This window comes from Globicephala melas, chromosome 11 (assembly GCF_963455315.2).
Source record: "Globicephala melas chromosome 11, mGloMel1.2, whole genome shotgun sequence".
NCBI classification, from domain to species: domain Eukaryota; kingdom Metazoa; phylum Chordata; class Mammalia; order Artiodactyla; family Delphinidae; genus Globicephala; species Globicephala melas.
The window spans coordinates 34,975,473-34,996,945 of NC_083324.2; the positions used below are offsets into that span (position 1 = coordinate 34,975,473).

Below are 21,473 nucleotides of genomic sequence, written 5' to 3' on the forward strand. Positions count from 1 at the left end.
GGCCCACCTGCCTGAGTAAGATTTGGGCCAGCATGGAGTGGGCCCAGCTAGAGCTGGGGGCTGTGGCATGCACACATGTAGGTTTCAGGTGACGCTTCCAGAGGATTGGTGTGGTTTCTAACCAAGGAGAGTGGTTCAGGTGAGGCTGTTGCCTCACCCATGCCTGGGGCTGGGCCACCCTGGGCCCCTCGCTCAACCTCTCTGAGTTGCTTTGAGCCCTGGGGTCCCAGAGATCATTTGCAGCTCTAATAGTTGTCTTTCTTCTGAGCAAACACGTGCAGGGTGCCAGCCCTGGGGTGCAAAGTTGCCTTTGGACTGAGGATGAGGGCGGTGAGAGCATGTTCCAGGGCACATGTGCCCAGCCTGCTGTGGAAGCGCAGATGCAGACAGCCTCATTTTCCAGCTCTTGAGATTGTGAACTTTATCCCATGGTACAGAGGAACCACGGCAGATGTTTTGGTGGTGGTCAGTTTTCAGTTTTAGAAAGCCCACCTGGGTGGCTATGCCAGGCTGTGGGAGGCCAGTCCCTCTGAGACCAGCGAGGAGGCAGGTGCTAACCAAAATGCGTTCACTGGACAAATAGCCGAGTCCCTGTGGGCCAGGCTTCGAGCTGTGCCAGCTTTACAGCTGGCCCCAAAGCAGGCCCTGCTGCAGGAGCTTGGGCTGTTGAGTGTGAGGGCTTTGGGGACAACCAGGGATGCAGAGGTTAGTCCTCTATCTGGAGATAGAGTTTGTGAGTCAGACATTTATAGGGGTGGTAGAGAAGGGAGGAGGATAGGTCCCCGGGGAAGGAGAACTCCCTGGAGGTGAAGGCTAGGAGGGCCTGCACCAGGAAAAGCCGAGAGTGAGGGGGCAGCCGAGGTGTCAGATGAGGCAGAGGGGCCAGGGGTGGCCTGGCCTGAGGTGGGCCCCTGGCTTAGGTCCTTGGCAAGAAGGGGTGAGACAGGCAGGGGAGGAGGAGTTTGGAGGTGGGAGTGGGGTGGTTTTCTTTCAAGAAAGGGCAAGGTTAAGATCGTTTCTCCAGGGGAAGAAGCTGGTGGGCAAAGGAGAGAGGAAATGTGAGGCCAGCATGGTGCCGAGGTGGCTGGGCTTCGGGTAGGAGGAGGGAACCTGGGCAGCAGGTGCTGGCTGTTGACTTGGGACACAGGCTGAGGGATCCCCCAGTGCCCTGGGTCCAGGGCTGCGTGTGTGTGGGCACAGAGGTGACACTGCCCTGGCCCTGGTTCTCTGATGCCCACGGCAGGACTGCAGAGTGGGCAGTCCCAAGGAGAGCCCTTCAGCCACAGCCTGTGTTCTCTGTGGGCCAGCGAGGTGTGCCTGCCTGTCTTTTCGGGGGGAAGGGGTCTGCTCTGGCTTGGAAGTTCCTTCCAAAAAGTGTCCCTCCACAAGAGGGCCTTGTTGGTTAAGCATGCAGCCTCCGAGGTGGCCTGCTGGAAGGAACACCATTTGTTTGAATGCCTAAGTCCAATAGTGTCGTGGCTTTAAACAGGAGGCAGGGCCATTGCGGGTCAGGAGGTCTCAGCTTCCTCTCTCTCTGTAACCTCTGGAAGTCACTGCCCTTCTCAGAGCCCCAGTTTCCTTTACTGTAAAGTGGGCGGATGAGACTGTGTAATGGCAATGAGGTGACTCAAGTCTGTGAGGGAAGTGCAGACGCTCTGATCTTCCCCCTTTGGCCATGAATTCTGCTGGGTCTAGGTTTCTGAAAGAGCCACTGTGCAGTGTGCCTTCAAGTCTTGGTATTTAGGAGGCGCTTGTGAAATGCTTGAATGAGCGAATGAATGAGTGCATACCTTCCTCCTAGGCCGGCACCAAAGCCTGCCTGCCCAGGAGAGCTGGTTTGAGTAGAAACTCCTCCTCTTCCTCCTCTGGTGGGGTGAAGGGCACCTCTCCTGGAGTCTGGAAGACCACTTTGTCTAGTACCCATGGCTGTGACCCCAGAACCCCTGGGACAGGTTCTGTGCCGCTGCTGGGGGGTGGAGAGACCAGGGTTCCAGATCCCTGGCTGTGCTAGTTACTCCCCAGTGCCAGCCTCGGATGAGGCTCTGGTTGTCCTGGGGCCTCAGTTTCCCCATCCATAACATGAAGCTGACATCAGCCCTGGTGGCCTGGCAGGGCTGTTGGGAGACTCTGAAGAGGTGGGAAAAAGCTGAAGGACTTAAAAGTGCTGTGTAAATTTAGGGGCAGGGGAGGTGGGACAAGAAATAAACAAATGATCTCCACGGCCCAAATAGGGAAATTCCTTTGGACCCAAGTGCAGTGATGCCCGCAGGCTGTCGCTTTTGTCAGACCTTTGTTTCTCTGTCCTATGCGTCAGCAAGGGAACAAGACCATTAGGGTTGTTGACATGTCCCAGGCCCAGTCTCCACCCACACAGGTGGAATTTTCCACTTCTTTTGTTTTTTCAAATATTAATCAAGGCCCCAGCCAGTCCACAGTGGACCCATTGTCTCATGAAGAGCAAGCAGTTTCTGGCAAACACTGGCCACCTCCCAGGGCCCCGGAAGCCCCCCCGAGCTGGGACGGGTGCTGTTGGGAGCACCCCGCCCTCGGTATCACCCTCCCCCCGCCACCCAGTGTTCTGCTCCAGCTGGTTGAGTTTTGCAGAGTCCGTGGCCACGCCTGCTTTGAGCCAGGGACCCTGAGGCCACACTGAGAGCTTGCCCCCTGCTCACAGTGGGGCTGTGGAGCCGCAAACGGTTTCTCTGCTCCAGTGAGGAGGGCTGGCCCAGGAAGGCCCACAGACGCGGGCCACAGTGTTAAGTCCATGTTAACACTACCCCTGCCAGTTCCTAGGGCGAAACCCCTTGAGGCCACAGCCTGTGTGTACTTGCACCAATCTTCACGTGCGCTGTCACACTGGCACCTGGAAGAAGGTCCAGAATGAAGAGGAGGCTGGTTCTGTTTTTCTCTCAAGCCCCATCTGTATGTGGGTGACAGAGTCGGCCTCCCAGAGCTTGAGGGAGGATTACTGGAGATGTCAGGGGGTAGAGCCGTGGGCATGTGTGGGACTCATAGCAAAGGGGCAGCCACCTATCTCTCCATCAGTGATACTTGAAACCAGGGTCCGTGGGTGCTGGTTGATGTCCTACACTAGCCTTGGTGCCTGATTGATTCCTGCACTTTCGTTCAGTGATGGAGCTGTTCGTAGTTGACACAAGGAAGCAGTGGGCGTTTTTAAGCAGCTCACCTGGCAGTCTGTAGAGCCCTCTGCCGCTAAGCCCCTCCAGAAGCTTGAAAGGGACACAGTAGCGGGCATGTGTGGGAAAGTTGGCTGACTCATATCTCGCCGCTGGTTTATAAAAGAAAGTGAGCTGGCTACCTGCAGGGCTGCTCCCAGGTGTGATCCGGCGTCCCTGTCCCTGCCATGCCGTGGCTGGATGGCGCCTCGACAGGGGCTCGCTTAGCACCTCCAGGGCCTTGCTGGCCTTCGGAGGAGTGTGTCTCCGAGCCTGTGGTAGTGCCTGAGTGAACATGGATTAAAGATCAAGCAGGCCTTGCATTTCTCTAATGATTAGTGATGTTGAGCATCCTTTCACGAGGTATCACCTCACACCAGTCAGAATGGCCATCATCAAAAAATCTACAAACAATAAATGCTGGAGAGGGTGTGGAGAAAAGGGAACTCTCTTGCACTGGTGGTGGGAATGTAAATTGATACAGCCACTATGGAGAACAGTATGGAGGTTCCTTAAAAAACTAAAAGTAGAACTAGCATATGACCCAGCAATCCGACTACTGGGCATATACCCTGAGAAAACCATAATGCAAAAAGAGTCATGTGCCAAAATGTTCATTGCAGCTCTGTTTACAATAGCCCAGAGATGGAAACAACCTAAGTGTCCATCAACAGATGAATGGATAAAGAAGATGTGACACATATATACAATGGAATATTACTCAGCCATAAAAAGAAACGAAATTGAGTTATTTGTAGTGAGGTGGATGGACCTAGAGTCTGTCATACAGAGTGAAGTAAGTCAGAAAGAGAAAAATAAATACCATATGCTAACACATACTATATGGACTATAATAAAAAAAAAAGGTTCTGAAGAACCTAGGGGCAGGACAGGAATAAAGATGCAGACGTAGAGAATGGACTTGAGGATATGGGGAGGGGGAAGGGTAAGCTGGGACGGAGTGAGAGAGTGGCATGGACATATATACACTACCAAACGTAAAATAGCTAGCTAGTGGGAAGCAGCCGCATAGCACAGGGAGATCAGCTCGGTGCTTTGTGACCACCTAGAGGGGTGGGATAGGGAGGGTGGGAGGGAGACACAAGAGGGAGAGGATATGGGAATATATGTATAGCTGATTCACTTTGTTATACAGCAGAAACTAACACACCATTGTAAAGCAATTATACTCCAGTAAAGATGTTAAAAAAAATAAAAAGTAAAATAAAAAAAAGATCAAGCAGTCCTGGCAGCTGCTGCTCTCTGCCCTCTGCTTAGCCCTGTGTTTGCAGCAGATGCCAGAGTTGGTGCCTCAGATGGTGGGAAGGGACGCTTTGTCCTGGGACCTTGGACAAGTCACCTCAGCGCACGGGTCTGGGCCTCTAGGGGATTGATGTCCAGTCCATAATAGTGCATCTCAAATTCCCTGTGGTGCAGGACCATGTTTGGTTTTTAAATTTTAATCTCACATGGGTTGATTTAAAAAATGTAATAAAAGTTGTTACAGTAAAAACAAAGATACATCGCATTTAAGCTCGTTATCTTATTAGGAGATGCAGCAGACATCAAGTCACTGTGTCAGATTGCTGGAAACGTTTCTAAACCCTGCCTTTTGATTCTGTGCTTATCTTTCGCAGACAGTCGAAAATAGCATGTGGGTTGGCCCTGGCCACAGAGCCTGAATCCTTCACATCTGGGTGTGAGGTGGTGTTTTTTAATCGAGGTTTTAAAAACTGGTTGAAAATGTGCTTGAAGGAGGAAGCGGGTAGCAAACCTTTGTTGAACGCCCCGACTTCTGTGGAACAGGGTGGAGTCCATCAGCCTAGATCAGGCTCCCGGCCTCCGAGTTTCTCCCACGCTGCCTTCATTCCCTCAGTCCTTTAGCAGAGAGATTTGAGATTTAAAACAGATAGCAACAACGAAAGCCCTTTTTGTTGTGGAAAACTTGGAACACACACAAAATTAGCCAGAAGAGAGTATTGAATCCCATATCCCATCCCCTCATGGGTGATCCTGTTTTGTCTGTTCCCCAGATCCCTGGGTTTTTTTAAACCAAATCCAAATATTGCTTATTTTTTCTGTCCATCTTTCAGTAGGTATTTCTGAAACAGTCGTTTTAAACAACATTACCACAGAACCAGTGTCACATCTGACAAACAATGACTTCTTAATATCCTCAAATATCCAGTCACTGTTCAAATTCCTGGGATCTGAGTGAGATCCACACGTCATTCTCTCGTGATCTGTGGATTTCCCTCCATCTCTCTCTGCCTTGTTTCTTTTTCACTTGAACTTGTCGAAGAAATGTCGGGCTTTCCCTTGGCCTGGATTCTGTGTGTGGGATCCCACGTTCCTCTGATCTTCGAATTTCCTCCCAATCGGTGGATTTAGAAGTGTGAGCAGATTCAGGTCTGGAGTTTTGGGTGAGGATATTTCATTGTGTTCTCTCATTCACACGTATCTCATTCAGACATATGCAGAGGCGAGAAGGGAGGAGCTGCAAACGTCAGAGGCCCCCGCACAGGCTGGCACCCACTGTTGCCAACAGGAAACCCCCGGCCCAGGTCACACAGAAGTCCTGGCAGAGCTGGGGACAAAAGCCTGGCCTGTGGTTGGCATCATACTTGGGACTCCTCCCTGGGGTTTTCTTGGCATTCTGAGCAGTCTCTGCCCTGTCCTGTGTCCCACCCTCAGCACCAGGAGGGTGCAAGGACAAGTGGGCCCTGCCCAAGCAGCTGGAGTTATCTCTGAGGTAGCGACTGATGAGCTAATTCAGGAGAAGAGGGGAGAGTTTCTGATTCATTTGTTTATTCTGCACCAAAATGTGGGAGATGAGAGTTTTAGGAAGAGAAACTTGACTTTTGAAGAAAATGAGTTTTTTTAAATTAAAAAAAATTAAGCTACAACATACAGTAAAGTGTACTTATGGTGAATTTTTATCTGTATACGCACCCAGGTGATCATTACCTGGTCAGGATCCAGAATGTTCCTTGTGCCCCTTATTTAATTTAATTTAATTTATTTATTTGCTGTGTCATGCAGGATCTTAGTTCCCCGACCACGGATCGAACCCATGCCCCCTGTAGTGGAAGCACGAACTCTTAACCACTGGACGACCACGGAAGTCCCTCCCTGTGCCCCTTCTAAGTGGTACCTCTCTCTGCCCCGGCACAGATGTCTCAGTTCAGTGTCCGCATCTCAGACTGCCCGGGTGTGGGAGCTGTAGGCTGCACGCCGGCCTGTCCCCATCATATGTCTACTCAGCTAGCATTGCAGAGTGCCACGCTCCGCGTTGGGGGCAAGGCCACAGAGTCTTTGGCTGGGGCGATGGGCCTTTGACAGCTCATTTCACTCTTAGGGTTGAGGGCTCAGTAAGTGGTTCAAAGAGAAGTCCCAGGATGGATGTGGCCAGTGGCCGAGGAAGGCTTCTCAGAGGGAGCATTGGCTGAGCAGGGTCTGAGGGAAGGTGAGAAGTGACCCAGGTGCAAGGAGGTGGGGACCCCATACCTGGAAGAAGGAGCACACGTGCAAAGGACCAGGGTGGGTGGGAGGGTAGGTGGTCTGGGTGCCTGGAACCCAGAGAGTGAGGCTCATGGTTGGGTGAGGGGTGATGGGTGAGTGGGGGGCAGGAGGCAGGGCTCCTGGGGCTGGAGGAAGCTTGCTCCACCATCTTGGGAGGATGGGTGGCCTGGGCTGGAGGTGGGCAGTGAGGTTCCTATGCGGGGAGGGGGCAGCTGCCCAGGGTTCTTCGCTGGACCATTACTCCCCAGCCCAGCTACCTCTCTGACCAGACCCTTCCCACCTGGGCCACCACCCCAAACTCCCCTCCTCCCACCCCAGTGCTGGGCGATCAGGCTGCTGTGCCACTGAGAAGCCTTTGCCAGGCTGCAGGGAAGCAGCCGAACTTTACCACTTCTTGGCCTCTACAGCCTTGGGTGGTGCCTTGTACCCTTTCCACGTGCTGACTCAGGTGACTTTTTAGCTCCCAGAATGTGGCTGTGTTGGGCGGGTCCTGCCTGTGACTTGAAAAGGGACAGGGGCTCCCCTCTCAGGCTTGTTTTCTTTTCTTTGATGTGGGACTGATGGTGATGGTGATGGTGATGGTGATGATGATGATGATGATGATGATGATGATGATGATGGTGTAGAAGCCCGCTCCCCCAGTGTCTGTGGAGATTCAGTGTGTGATACCCCACGTGAAGCGCTCAGGATGGGTGGCTGCCCCTATTATGACTACTTTACTCATAACTCTGGTTGGTTTCGTGGCTTAATGGAGCTCCATGAACAGACAGTGGCAGCTACGGAGCATTATTCGTTTGACCCCCACAAAGCCCAGCCTAGAAGGTTGAGAACCTTGTCAGAGGTCTCTCAGGAGAGCAGGTCAAAGCCGGGACTAGAAGGCCAGATCAAAGGCAGGTGGCCTGCTCTGAGTCCTCCATTGGAGAGCAACCCCTCAGAGACCCCCAGAAAGGCGAGGATGGCGGCGCCCTCCCCCCCGCCCCACTTTCTGCAGTTCTCTCTCGGGTTTGTCAGCACCACCTTGGCCCATGGGCTCAGAGACAGTGCCAACCTTGGGGCACCAAGGGGCTTCGTGCCCACGAGCAGCTGAGCTTTGTGCCTCGGTCTGCTCAAGCCGTGTCTGTAGCGACAGGGCTACCCAGCCACTATGTAAATGGTTAACAGCCTCCTTTCTTGTGACTGGGGCCTCTTTATGGCTCTGTCCCCCATGGGTGGACAGTAAGGTTTTCACCATTGTTTGCCGGCATAAACAACTCAGGACAGACCTCTAGGCTTGTTTTTTCACAGTTGTGCAGAGTTCTCTTTTGGTTAAATTCCTTTTTTTTTTTGCTTGCGCCATGCAGCATGTGGGATTTTGGTTCCCCAACCAGAGATTGAACCCATGTGCCCTGCCTTGGCAGTGCGGAGTCTTTTTTTTTTCCCAGGTGGCTTTGCTGTTCTTCTGTTCTGACTCCCAAGTCAATAGTTTTCCTATTGCATCATGTCTTACTTTTTTTTTTTAATTAAAAAATTGTTTTTTATTGGAGTATATTTGCTTTGCAATATTGTGTTAGTTTATATTGTACAGCAAAGTGAATCAGCTATACGTATACCTATATCCCCTCTTTTTTGGATTTCCTTCTCATTTAGGTCCCCACAGAGCATTGAGTAGAGTTCCCTGTGCTATACAGTAGGTTCTCATTAGTTATTTACTTTCTACATAGTATCAATAGTGTATACATGTCAACTCCAATCTCCTAATTCTTCCCACCCCCACCACTTTACCCCTTGGTATCCATATGTTTGTTCTCTATGTCTGTGTCTCCATTTCTGCTTTGTAAATAAGATTGTCTATACCAATTTTTTCAGATTCCACATATATGCGTTAATATACGATATTTGTTTTTCTCTTTCTGATTTACTTCACTCTGTATGACAGTCTCTAGGTACATCCGTGTCTCTACAAATGACCCAATTTTATTCCTTTTTATGGCTGAGTAATATTCCATTGTATATATGTACCACATCTTCTTTATCCATTCCTCTGTTGATGGACATTTAGGTTGGGAAGCGCAGAGTCTTAACCACTGGACCACCAGGAAAGTCCCTCTGTCGGATAAATTGTTAGAAGAAGTGGGATTGCTGAGACAGAGGGCTGCACCTTTAGAACCTGATGCGTCCCTCACCTTCAGAAAAGGTCTACACGTTACCCAGCTGTGCCCAAAGCAGAATCATTATTTGCCATTGGCCCTGCCTGGCAGAGCTTCTCAAAGGTTGAACCAGGTCTTGTGCCCTATTTCACATGCAGGCCTGGCTGAGACTGCTGGCCCCTCTCCAGAGTTCTGTCATCTCTTCTTGGGTAACTGACAAAAGCCAGGACCTCAGTGGCCCCAAGGATCTGATTCTAGTCTGGTACACTGTGCTGGCTCCGAGCTAGAAAGGAAATACACACACACACACACACACACACACACACACACGTGTGCATGCCAAGAAATTGTGAAGAACCCTGTTCAAAGGGTCGTTTCGGGAAGTTTTGTCAGCCCTCCAGCTGTGCAACTCTGGAGACAGACTGTCCCAAGCATGGGTACTCCAGATGTGGTGGGTAAGCATTTTATTCTAGGCACAGTTCTTTTGCAATTTGACTTTGCCAGAATTATCAAGTTTGTTGTGCAATTGGTCACAAACTCAAAATTACATGGAAATCTGTCTTGTCATGTTGTAGCATGTTTTTTTTTTTTGGTTGATATTCATTTTTATTTACGTTAATTTAATTTTTAATTTATATTGGAGTATAGTTGATTTACAATGTTGTGTTAGTTTAAGGCCTACAACTAAGTGATTCAGTTACATGTACATATGTCCATTCTTTTTCAGATTATTTCCCATATAGGTTATTACAGAATATTGAGTAGAGTTCCCTGTGTTACACAGTAGTAGGTCCCTGTTAAATATCTATATTATATATAGTAGTGTGCATATGCTAATCCCAAACTCCTAATTTATCCCCCCTACCTTCCCCCCACCCTCACCCCTGCAGCCACAAGTCTGCTTTCGAAGTCTGTTTCTGTTTTGCAAATAAGTTCATTTGTATCATTTTTTTAGAGTCCACATATAAGTGATATCATATGGTATTTGTCTTTCTCTGTCTGACTTACTTCACTTAGTATGATCATCTCTAGATCCATCCATGTTGCTGCAAATGGCATTATTTCATTTTTTTTTATGGCTGAGTGATATTCCATTGTATATATGCACCACATCTTCTTTATCCATTCTTCTGTCAGTGGACATTTAGGTTGCTTCCATGTGTTGGCTATTGTGCTCTGAACATAGGGGTGCATGTATCTTTTGGAATTATAGTTTTGTCCAGGTATATGCCCAGGAGTGGGATTGCTGGATCATATGGTAGTTCTATTTTTAGTTTTTTGAGGAACCTCCATACTGTTCTCCGTAGTGGTTGTACCAACTTACATTCCCACCAACAATGTAGTAGGGTTCCCTTTTCTCCACACCCTCTCCAGCATTTATTGTTTGTAGACTTTTTGATGATGCCCATTCTGATTGGTGTGAGGTGATACCTCATTGTAGTTTTGATTTGCATTTATCTAATAATTAGCAATGTTAAGTATCTTTTCATGTGCTTTTTGGCCATCTGTATGTCTTCTTTGGAGAAATGTCTATTTAGGTCTTCTGCCCATTTTTTGACTGGGTTGTTTTGTTTTGTTTTTTTATATAGAGCTGCACAAGCTGTTTGTATATTTTGGAGATTAATCCCTTGTCGTTTGCTTCATTTGCAAACATTTTCTCCCATTCTGTGGGTTGTCTTTTCATTTTGTTTATGGTTTCCTTTGCTGTGCAAAAGCTTTTACGTTTAATTAGGTCCCATTTGTTTATTTTTGTTTACATTTTCATTATTCTAGGAGGTGGATCAAAAAAGATATTGCTGTGATTTATGTCAGAGAGTGTTCTGCCTATGTTTTCCTCTAAGAGTTTTATAGTATCTGGCCTTACATTTAGGTCTTTAATCCATTTTGAGTTTATTTTTGTGTATGGTGTTAGAGAATGTTCTAATTTCATCCTTTTACATGTAGCTGTCCAGTTTTCCCAGCAGCACTTATTGAAGAGGCTGTCTTTTTTCCATTGTATATTCTTGCCTCCTTTGTCGTAGATTAATTAATTATTAATTAATTAGATTAATTATCTCTGAGGTTTCTATCCTGTTCCATTGATCTATATTTCTGGTGTTTTGGTACCAGTACCATACTGTTCTGATTACTGTAGCTTTGTAGTATAGTCTGAAGTCAGGGAGTCTGATTCCTCCAGCTCCATTTTTCTTTCTCAGGATTGCTTTGGCTGTTTGGGGTCTCTTGTGTTCCCATACAAATCTTAAAATTTTCTGTTCTACTTCTGTGAAAACTGCTATTTGTAATTTGATAGGGATTACACTGAATCTGTAGATTGCCTTGGGTAGTATAGTCATTTTGACAATATTGATTCTTCCAATCCAAGAACATGGTATATCTTTCCATCTGTTTGTGTCATCTTTGATTTCTTTCATCAGCGTCTTATAGTTTTCAGAGTACAGGTCTTTTGCCTCCTTAGGTAAGTTTATTTCTAGGTATTTTATTCTTTTTTTTGCAATGCTAAATGGGATTGTTTCCTTAATTTCTCTTTCTGATCTTTCATTGTTAGTGTATAGGAATGCAAGAGATTTCTGTGTATTAATTTTGTAGACTTTTGCAGTCTAGATGATCTATTAATGAATGTGCACTGTTAAAATTCCCCACTATTATTGTGTTACTGTTGATTTCTTCTTTTATGGCTGTTAGCATTTGCCTTATATATTGAGGTGCTCCTATGTTGGGTGCATATGTATATTTACAATTGTTATATCTTCTTCTTGGATCGATCCCTTGATCATTATGTAGCATCCTTCTTTGTCTCTGGTAACAGTCTTTTTTTTAAGGTCTATTTTGTCTGATATGAGTATTCCTACTCCAGCTTTCTTTTGATTTCCATTTGCATGGAAGACCTTTTTCCATCACCTCACTTTCAGTCTGTATGTGTCTCTAGATCTGAAGTGCGTCTCTTGTAAACAACATATATACAGGTCTTGTTTTTGTATCCATTCAGCCAGTCTGTGTGTTTTGGTTGGAGCATTTAATCCATTTACATTTAAGGTAATTATTGATATGTGTGTTCTTATTGCCATTTTATTAATTGCTTTGAATTTGTTTTTGTAGGTCTTTTTTCTTCCCTTCCTCTTGTTCTCCTCTCCTGTGATTTGATGACTATCTTTAGTGTTGTGTTTGGATTGCTTTTTCTTTTTTGTGTGTGTATCTATTGTAGATTTTTGGTTTGCGGTTCCCATGAGGTTTTGATACAGCAGTCTATACGTATACAAGATTGTTTTAAGTTGCTGGTCTCTTAATTCCAATGGATTTCCAATATCCTGCATCTGTACTCTCCTCTTCTCACAATTGCTAGTTTTGATATCATATTTGTATATGGATGATTTCCTACCTTTACTTTATGTTTGCCTTTATTGGTTAGCTTTCCCATTCGTAATTTTCTTGTTTCTAGTTGTGACCTTTTCTTTTCTGTAAGAGAAGTTCTTTAGGATTTGTTGTAAAGCTGGTTTGGTGGTGCTGAATTCTCTTCGCTTTTGCTTGTCTGTACAGCTTTTGATTTCTCCATCGAATCTGAATGAGAGCCTTGCTGGGTAGAGTATTGTTGGTTGTAGGTTTTCCCCTTTCATTGCTTTAAATATATCATGCCATTCTCTTCTGACCTGCAGAATTTCTGCTGAAAAATCAGCTGATAACCTTATGAGGATTCCTGTGTATGTTATTTGTTGCTTTTCCCTTGTTGCTTTTAATATTTTTTGTCTTTAATTTTTGTCAGTTTGATTAATGTGTCTCAGCGTGTTCCTCCTTGGGTTTATCTTGTATGGACCTCTCTGTGCTTCCTGGACTTGAGTGTTTTCTTTTTCATGTTAGGGAATTTTTCAACTATAATCTCTTCACGTATTTTCTCAGGTCTTTTCTCTCTATTCTTCTGGGACCCCTATAGTGTGAATGTTGGTGTGTTTAATGTTGTCCCAGAGGTCTCTGAGACTGTCCTCATTTTGTTTCATTCTTTTTTTCTTTATTTTGTTCCACAGCAGTGATTTCCACCACTCTGTCTTCTAGCTCACTTATTCGTTCTTCTGCCTCATTTATTCTGCTATTGATTCCTTCTAGTGTATTTTTCATTCCAGTTATTGTTCACCTCTGTTTGTTCTTGAAGTCTTCTAGGTATTTGTTAAACATTTCTTGTATCTTCTCGGTCTGTGCCTCCATTCTTTTTCTGAGATCTTTGATCATCTTTACTATCATTACTTTGAATTCTTTTTCAGGTAGATTGCCTGTCTCCACTTCACTTAGTTGTTCTGGGTTTTTATCTTGTTTCTTTGTCTGAAACATATTTCTCTGCTATCTCATTTTGTCTTACTTTCTGGTTTTGTGGTCTCCTTTCCACAGGCTGTAGGATCGTAGTTCTTCTTGCTTCTGGTGCCTGCCCCCTGGTGGGTGAGATTGGTCCAGGGGTTTTTGCAGGCTTCCTGGTGGGAGGGACTGTTGCCTGCCCTCTGGTGGGTGGAGCTGGGTCTTGTCCCTCTGGTGGGCAGAGCCATGTCCAGGGGTGCGTTTAGAGGTGGCTGTGAGCTCAGTACAACTTTAGACAGCCTGTCTGCTGATGGGTGGGGCTGTGTTCCCCCACCTGCTGGTTGTTTGGCCTGAGGCATCCAAGCACTGGAGCCTACAGGCTGCTGGGTGGGGCCAAGTCCCAGTGCCAAAATGGTGACCTCCAGGAGAGCTCATGCCTATCAGTATTTCCTGAGACCTCTGCCACCGGTGTCCTTGCCCCCACAGTGAGCCACAGCCAACCCCCACCTCCCCAGGAGACCTTCTGAGACCAGCAGGCAGGGGTAGCCCAGGCTCCTATGGAGTCCCTGCTTTGTGCTGGGTCCCAGTGCATGTGAAATCTTGTGTGCGCCCACCAAGAATGGAGTTTCTGTTTCCCTCAGTCCTGTGGAGCTCTTTCACTCAAGCCCCACTGGCCTTCAAAGCCAAATGCCCTGGGGGCTCCTCCTTCTATTGCCAGACCCTCATGCTGGGGAGCTTGATGTGGGGCTCAGAACTCACTCCTGTGGGAGAACCTTTGTGATATAATTATTTTCCAGTTTGTGGGTCGCCCACCTGGTGGGTATGGGATTTGATTATATTGTGAAAGTGTTCCTCCTACCATCTCATGATGGCTTCCTCTTCGTCTTTGGATGTAAAATATCATTTTTGGTAGGTTCCACTCTTTCTTATCCATGGTTGTTCAGCAGTTTGTTGTGATTTTGGTGTTTTCATGAGAGGAGGTGAGCTCAAGTCCTTCTACTCTTCCATCTTGTCCAGAATCGAGGGGCTGCTTTTATTTTGGATGTTTACTGCCTCTTTCCTTAGTGTGTGCTAGCCATTATCCCCTTGATATGGGGTGTGTAGATGTGTTGGCCTGTGAGCACTCCCTGTATGGTGTGGGCAGTGATTGGTGCCCACCCTGTGGGTTACCCAGCAGTGGTGGTGGACTGTGCACCCCCGGAACAGCAGGGGCTGCGCTTGGCACCTGCTCGCATGTCCCCTAGCTGAGGTTGGCAGCCCGTGCACCCCTGAGGAGCGATTGGTGCCTGCTCCCTGCCCATGCATGCTCCCCGGATGGTGGGGGCAGTGACTGGCACCTGCTCCTGGGTTTCCTAGTGGTGGTGACAGCCCGTGCACTCCAGGGACAGCAGGGACAGTGATTGGGACCTGCTCGTGTCCCGTGAGTGCTCCCTGCACGGTGGGGGCAGCGTTTGGCACCTGCTTGTGAGTCTCCCAGCGGCAGCGGTGACCCGGAATAGGAGGGACAGCGATTGGCACTCACTGCTATGTCCCGAATTTCATTCCTTTTTAAGGCTGAATAATGTTGCATTGTATGTATATACCACATTTCTCTTATCCAATCATCTGTTGATGGACATTTGTGTTGTTTCCACCTTTTTGCTATTGTGAATAATGCTGCTTAAAAATATTGTCATACAAGTATCTGTTTGAGTCTTTGCTTTCAGTTATTTTGGGTACATAATTAGGAGTGGAATTGCTAGATCATATGGTAATTCTATATTTAACTTTTTGAAGAATCACCAAACTGTTTTCCACGGTGGCTGCACCATTTTGCATTCCCACCAACTGTGTACAAGGGTTCCAACTTCTCCACATTCCTGTCAACGTTTGTTTTTTTCCATTTTTTGGATAATAGCCATTCTAATGGGTGTGAGGTGGTATTTCATTGTGGTTTTAATTTGCATTAGTGATGTTGAACATCTTTTCACATGTTTATTGGCCATTTGTATATCTTTGGAGAAACATCTATTCTAGTTCTTTGCCCTTTGTGTGTGTGTGTGTGTGTGTGTGTGTGTGTGTGTATTGAGTTGTGTGCTTTTTGTTGTAATTGAGTAGTAGGAGTTATTTATATATTCTGGACATTAATCCCTTACAGAGCTATGATTTGCAAATATTTTGTTCCATTTTGTGGGTTATTTCACTCTCTTGATGAGGTCCTTTGTTGCACAAAAGTTTTTAATTTTGATGAAATCCAATTTATCTGTTCTTTCCCTTGTTGCCTGTGCTTTTGGTGAAGCATCATCATCAAGCAAGAAATCATTGCCAAATCCAGTGTCATAAAGATTTTTCCCTATGGTTTTATCTAAGGGTTTTATAATTTTAGTTCTTACGTTTAGGTCTTTGGTCTATTTTAATTGTTGTATACGGTATTAGGTAAGGGTCAAACTTCATGCTTTTGCATATGGATATCCAGTTTCCCCAACACAATTTGCTTAAAAAATGATCGTTTCTCCATCGAATGTGTCTTGTCACCCTCGTAAAATATCAACTACCCATCTATGTGAGGGTTTATTTCTGCACTCTCTTTTCTGTTGTTCTATATGTCTGTCCTTATGCCACCACCATGTTGTTTTGATTACTGGAGCTTTGTAGTAAGCTTTGAAATCAGAAAGTGTCAGTCTTCCAACCTGTTCTGTTCCAAGATTGTTTTGGCTATTTGGGGTCCCTTGAGATTGCATATGAATTTTAAGATGGGTTTCTCTATTTCTGAAAAAGCACCGTTGGGATTTTGATAGGGATTACATTGAATCTGTAAAGTGCCATAGGTAGTATTGCCATCTTAACAATATTAAGTCTTCCAATCCAGAACACAGGATGTCTTTCCATCTCTTTATACCTTATTTAATTTCTTTCAGCAATATTTTGTAGTTTTCAGTGTTAGGTCTTTCAACTCCTTGGTTAAAATTTATTTCTAAATATTTTATTCTTTTTGCTACTATTATAAGTGGAATTGTTGCCTTAATTTCCTTTTTAGATTGTTCACTGTTAGTGTCTAGAAATGCAAATGATTTTTCTGTGATTTTGGATCCTGCAACTTTGCTGAATTTACTTATTAGCTCTAATAGTTATTGTGTGTGTCTCTGTGTAATCTTTAGGATTTTCTACATGTTAGATCATGTCATCTACAAACAGAGATAACTTCTTTGTTTAAAATTTTGATGCCTTTTATTTCTTGCCTAATTTCTTTGGCTAGAACTTCTAATACTGTGTTGAATAAAGGTGGCAAAAGTGAGTATCCTTGTCTTAGTCCTGATTTTAGGGGAAAGACTTCAGTCTTTCACCACAGAGTATGATGTTACCCCAAGGTTTTCATATATGACCTTTATCATTTTGAGGAAGTTTCATTCTATTCCTTGTTTACTGAGTGTTTTTATCATGAAAGTGTGTTGAATTATGTCAGATGCTTTTTCTGCATCAGTTGAGACAATTATGTGATTTTTATTCCTTCATTCTATTAACGTGGTGTATTATATTGATTGATTTTCATATGTTGAACCATATTTGTGCAAATATGGTTCACAAATAAACCTGGGATAAATCCCACCTGGTCATGGTAAACAGTCCTTTTTAATATGCTGATGAATTCAGTTTGCTTGTATTTTGTTGAGAATTTTCACATCACTACTCATAAGAGATATTGGTCTGTAGTTTTCTTGTTAGTGTCTTTGGCTTTGCTATCTGGTTAGTGCCTGCCTCACATGAGTTAGGAAACTTGCCCTCCTCTTTAATTTTTTGGAAGAATTTGAGAAGGATTGATGTTCATTCTGTAAATGTTTGGTAGAATTCACAAGTGAAGCCATTTTCTCCAGGGTTTTCCTTTTTGGGGAGGTTTTTGATTATTGATTCTATCTCCTTACTAATTATAGGTTTATTCATATTTTCTCTTTCTTCATGATTCAGTTTTGATAGATGATATATTTCTGGGAATTTGTCTGTTTCCTCTAGGTTATCCAATTTGTTGGTATACAATTGTTCACAGTACTTTCTTATCGTCATTTGTATATCTGTAAAATCAGCAGTGATGGCCCCCCTTAAATTTCTGATTTTACTAATTTGAGTCTTCACTGTTTTTTCTTAGTTAACCTACCTAAACTTTTGATAAAAAAATTTTTTTAAGAATCAACTTTTGGGTTGACTGTCTTTGTTGTTTTCCTGTTCTTTATCTCTGCTCTAATCTTTATTATTTCCTTCCTTCTGCTAACTTTGGGTTTAGTTTGCTCTTCTTTTTCTAGTTCCTTAAGATGTAAAGTTTGGTTTTTTATTGAAATCTTTCTTCCTTTTTAATGTAAGCGTTTACAACTATAAATTTCCCCTCTTAGCACTGCTTTTGCTTCATCTCATATGTTTTGGCATGCTGTGATTTTATTTTCATTTGTCTTAAAATATTTTCTAATTTCCCTTGTGATTTCTCCTTTGACACATTGATTAAGAGTGTGTTGTTTAATGTCCACATATTTGTGAATTTTCCAGTTTTCCTTCTGATATCGGTTTCTAGTTTTATTCTATTATGATCAGAAAAGATACTTTGTATTATTTCAGTCTTTTAAAATTTATTAAGATTTGTTTTGTGGCCTAACACATGGGCTGTCCTAGAGAATGTTCCATGTGCACTTGAGAAAAATGTATTCTGCTGTTGTTGGGTGGGGTATTTTGTAAATGTCTGTTAGATCCATTTGGTTTGTAATGTTATTCAAGTTCTTTATTTCCTTACTGGTTTTCTGTCTGGTTCTTCTATTATTGAAATATGAGTATAGAAGTCTCCATTTATTACTATAGAACTATCTATTTCTCCCTTCAAATCTGTCAATGTTTGCTTTATGTATTTTGGGACTCTGATGTTGGGTACATAAATGAATTACATGTTTTAAAACTTTATTTATATAAAGGTCTCATTCAGGTCATACCATCTTATTTGCTTTGTATATTTTGAATCTATTTTTAGGATTCAACCATACTGATATGAGGTGCTGTGGTTCCTTCATTTTCACTGCCACACGGGGTTTCTTTTTGTCTGTACTGTAACTTTTTCTGTGTCATTTGTATTTCCATATACATTTTGAAGTCAGCATGTCAATTTCTAAAAAAAAAAATCCTGCTGAGATTTGATTGGCATTGCATGAAAATCTATAAATCAATTTGGGGAGTACTGACATAACAATATTAGGTCTTCCTACTTGTGGTATCTCTCTCTATATATTTGGATCATCTTTAACTTCTATCAATAATGTTTTGTCATTTTCAGTGTATAGGTTTTGCACATATTTTGTTAAATCTAATACTAATTATTTCAAATTTCCTGATGCTCTTGTAAGTGGTATTGTTTTGACTTGTGGGAGAGTGGGATCTACCCCCTCCCACCCATAATTTGTTTGAATGTTGGACTGATGGTACCACACATGTGCCAAGAGGCTATGAAAAATTTTATTACTCACATAATGGGGCTTTCTGGATAGAGCAGGGCAGGCATCCAAGCCAGTCTGGGATAGCTTGAGTGCCAGAAAGGGGGAGTGGCCCTGGGGAGTGGGACCAAGGTGAGGATTCCTACATATGGGTTGGATTTGCATGATTTGAACTTACCAACTGACACCTAAGGCAGAAATTCAGAGCCTTCTTACTGACTTGCTCAGATGTAGGGCAAGGGGGAGGGGTGGAGCTTGAAAGCTGTCAATGACCAAACATAAAAAATGGACTCAAACTCTTTACTACATTTAAAATTTCAGTTGGTCATTAATAGTATATAAAAATACAATTGAGTTTTGTATGTTGACCTTGTATCCTGTGATATTGCAAAATTCACTTATTAATTCCAGTAGCTTTCTTTGTAAATTACTTGGGAATTCTGTGTAGATGATCATCTTGTCTGCAAATAAGGACACTTATAATTCTTTCTTTCCAATCTGTATGCCTTTTATTTTTAATTAATTAAATAACCTTAAATCCCTGGTTAGGACCTTTAAACAGTGTTGAATAAAAGTGATTAGAGTGAACATCCTTGCCTTGTTTCTGATCTCAGGAGGAAAGCTTCGGTCTTTCACCATTGAGTACAAAGTCAGCTGTGGGTGTTTCATAGATTCCCTTTATCAGGAAGTTCTCTTCCATTCTTTAAGTACACAGAGATTTTATGGATATTGTATATATCCAAATGCTTTCTGTATTAACTATGATGATTGTATGTTTTTTCTTTTTTGGTGTGTTAAACCACTGACTGATTTTCAAATGTTGAACCGATCTTACATTCCTGGAATAAAACTCTAGTTGGTTATGATGTATGTTTTTTGTTTCTTGCTGGATTTGATTTGCTAAAATTTTGTTTAAGATTTTTGCATCTTTGTTCATGGTGCATATTGGTCTCTAGTTTTCTTGTAATATCTTTGGTTTTGGTAACAGAATACTGCTGGCTTTAAAAAATGAGTTGGGAAGTGTTCTCATACGTTTTTTATAGAATTGGTATTATTCCATCTTGAATGTTTCTTAGCTTTTACCAATGTAGTCTAGAGTTTTCTTTGTGGGAAAAATTTAAACTAATGAATTTAATTTTTTAAATAAATATATACAGCTATTTAGGTTATATAGTTCTTCTTGAGTGGACTTTGATAATCTTTCAAAAAATGTATCCATCTCATCTTAATTATCAAATATATTGCCGTAAAGTTGTCATAATAGTCTTACTATCTGTACAATATGTAAGGATGTTCCGTCTGTCATTGCCAATGTTGGTAATTTGTGTTATCCTTCCTTTTTTCTTTGCCTGGGTAGAGGTTTATTAATTTTATTAATTGTTTTTAAGAACTTCATTTTGGTTTTATTAATTTTTTCCATTTTTAAATTTGTTTTCAGTTTTATTGATTTGTACTGTTATGTTTATTACTTTCTTCTGATCACCATGGGACCAATTTTCGTTTTTTCTGACTTTTTAAAGGTGAAAGTATAAATCCTCAATTTGAGATCTGACTTTTCTAATGTAAGCATTTTAATGATGTATTTTTCATTCAAAGCACTGCTTTCCTACATCCCACACATTTCTGTCTGTTGTGTTTTCATTTTCATTCACTTCAAACATTTGCTAATTTCTCCTGTGATTTCTTCTTTGACTCATGGGTTATTTAAAAGTGTGTCGTTTAATTTCTTAATATTTAGGGATTTTTTCAGATATACTTTTATTATTTATTTCTAAGTCAGTTCTTTTGTGGGTAGAGAACATACTTTGTAGCATTTCAGTCCTCTTAAATTTGTTGAGTTTTTTTAAAATTTATTTATTATTTATTTTTATTTTTGGCTGTGCTAGGTCTTTGTTGCTGTGCACGGGCTTTCTCTGGTTGTGGTGAGCAGGGGCTACTCTTCGTTGCAGTGCACGGGTTTCACATTGCAGTGGCTTCTCTTGTTGTGGAGCATGGGCTCTAGGCACATGGGCTTCAGTAGTTGTGGCACACAGGCTCAGTAGTTGTGGCACGCAAGCTCTAGAGCACAGGCTCATTAGTAGTTGCTCCATGGCATGTGGGATCTTCCTGGGCCAGGGCTTGAACCTGTATGCCCTGCATTGGCAGGCGGATTCTTAACCACTGTGCCACCAGGGAAGCCCCTGTTGAGATTTTTATAATGGCCCAGAATACTGTCTGTCTTGGTGATGTACACTTGTGAAGGACATGTATTCTGCTGGTGTTTGGGTGTTCATACTAAGTGTTAATTAGGTCAACTTAGTTCATAATGTTTAAGTCTTGTATATTCTTACTGACTTTTTATCTAGTAGTTTTATCTGTTATGGAGAGGGGAGTATTAAAATCTCCAAGAGTAACTGTGTATTCATTTTTCATTTCAGTTTTATCAATTTATGCTTCATGCTGTGGAAGCTCTACTAGACACATATACACATATATCATATATCATCACATATACACATATATCATGATACATATATATCATTTCTTTATGATATATTGACCTCTTTATCATTTTGAAATGTCTTCTAAACCTTGGTTAATATTCTTTATACTTAAGTCTACATTGTCTGGTGTTAATGTAGTCACTTGCTTTTTTGTTTAGTGTTTGTGTAGTATATATTTTTTTCCATTTTCTTATGTGTTACTTATGCCTTTATATTTAAAGTGGGTTTTCCTAGTGGGCATAGAGGGAACCTACATCAACATAATAAAGGCCATATACGACAAACCCACAGCAAACATCATTCTCAGTGGTGAAAAACTGAAAGCATTTCCTCTAAGATCAGGAACGAGACAAGGATGTCCACTCTCACCACTATTATTCAACATAGTTTTGGAAGTCCTAGCCATGGCAATCAGAGAAGAACAAGAAATAAAAGCAATCCAAATTG

The 21,473-nt window shown here is 43.0% G+C and overlaps 1 protein-coding gene across 2 annotated transcripts in view; it reads left to right on the forward strand.

Moving 5' to 3' along the window:
* The window catches only part of CHDH (choline dehydrogenase), a 74,542-nt gene that overhangs the window by 13,105 nt on the left and 39,964 nt on the right, over positions 1–21,473 (forward strand). The window lies entirely within an intron of this gene.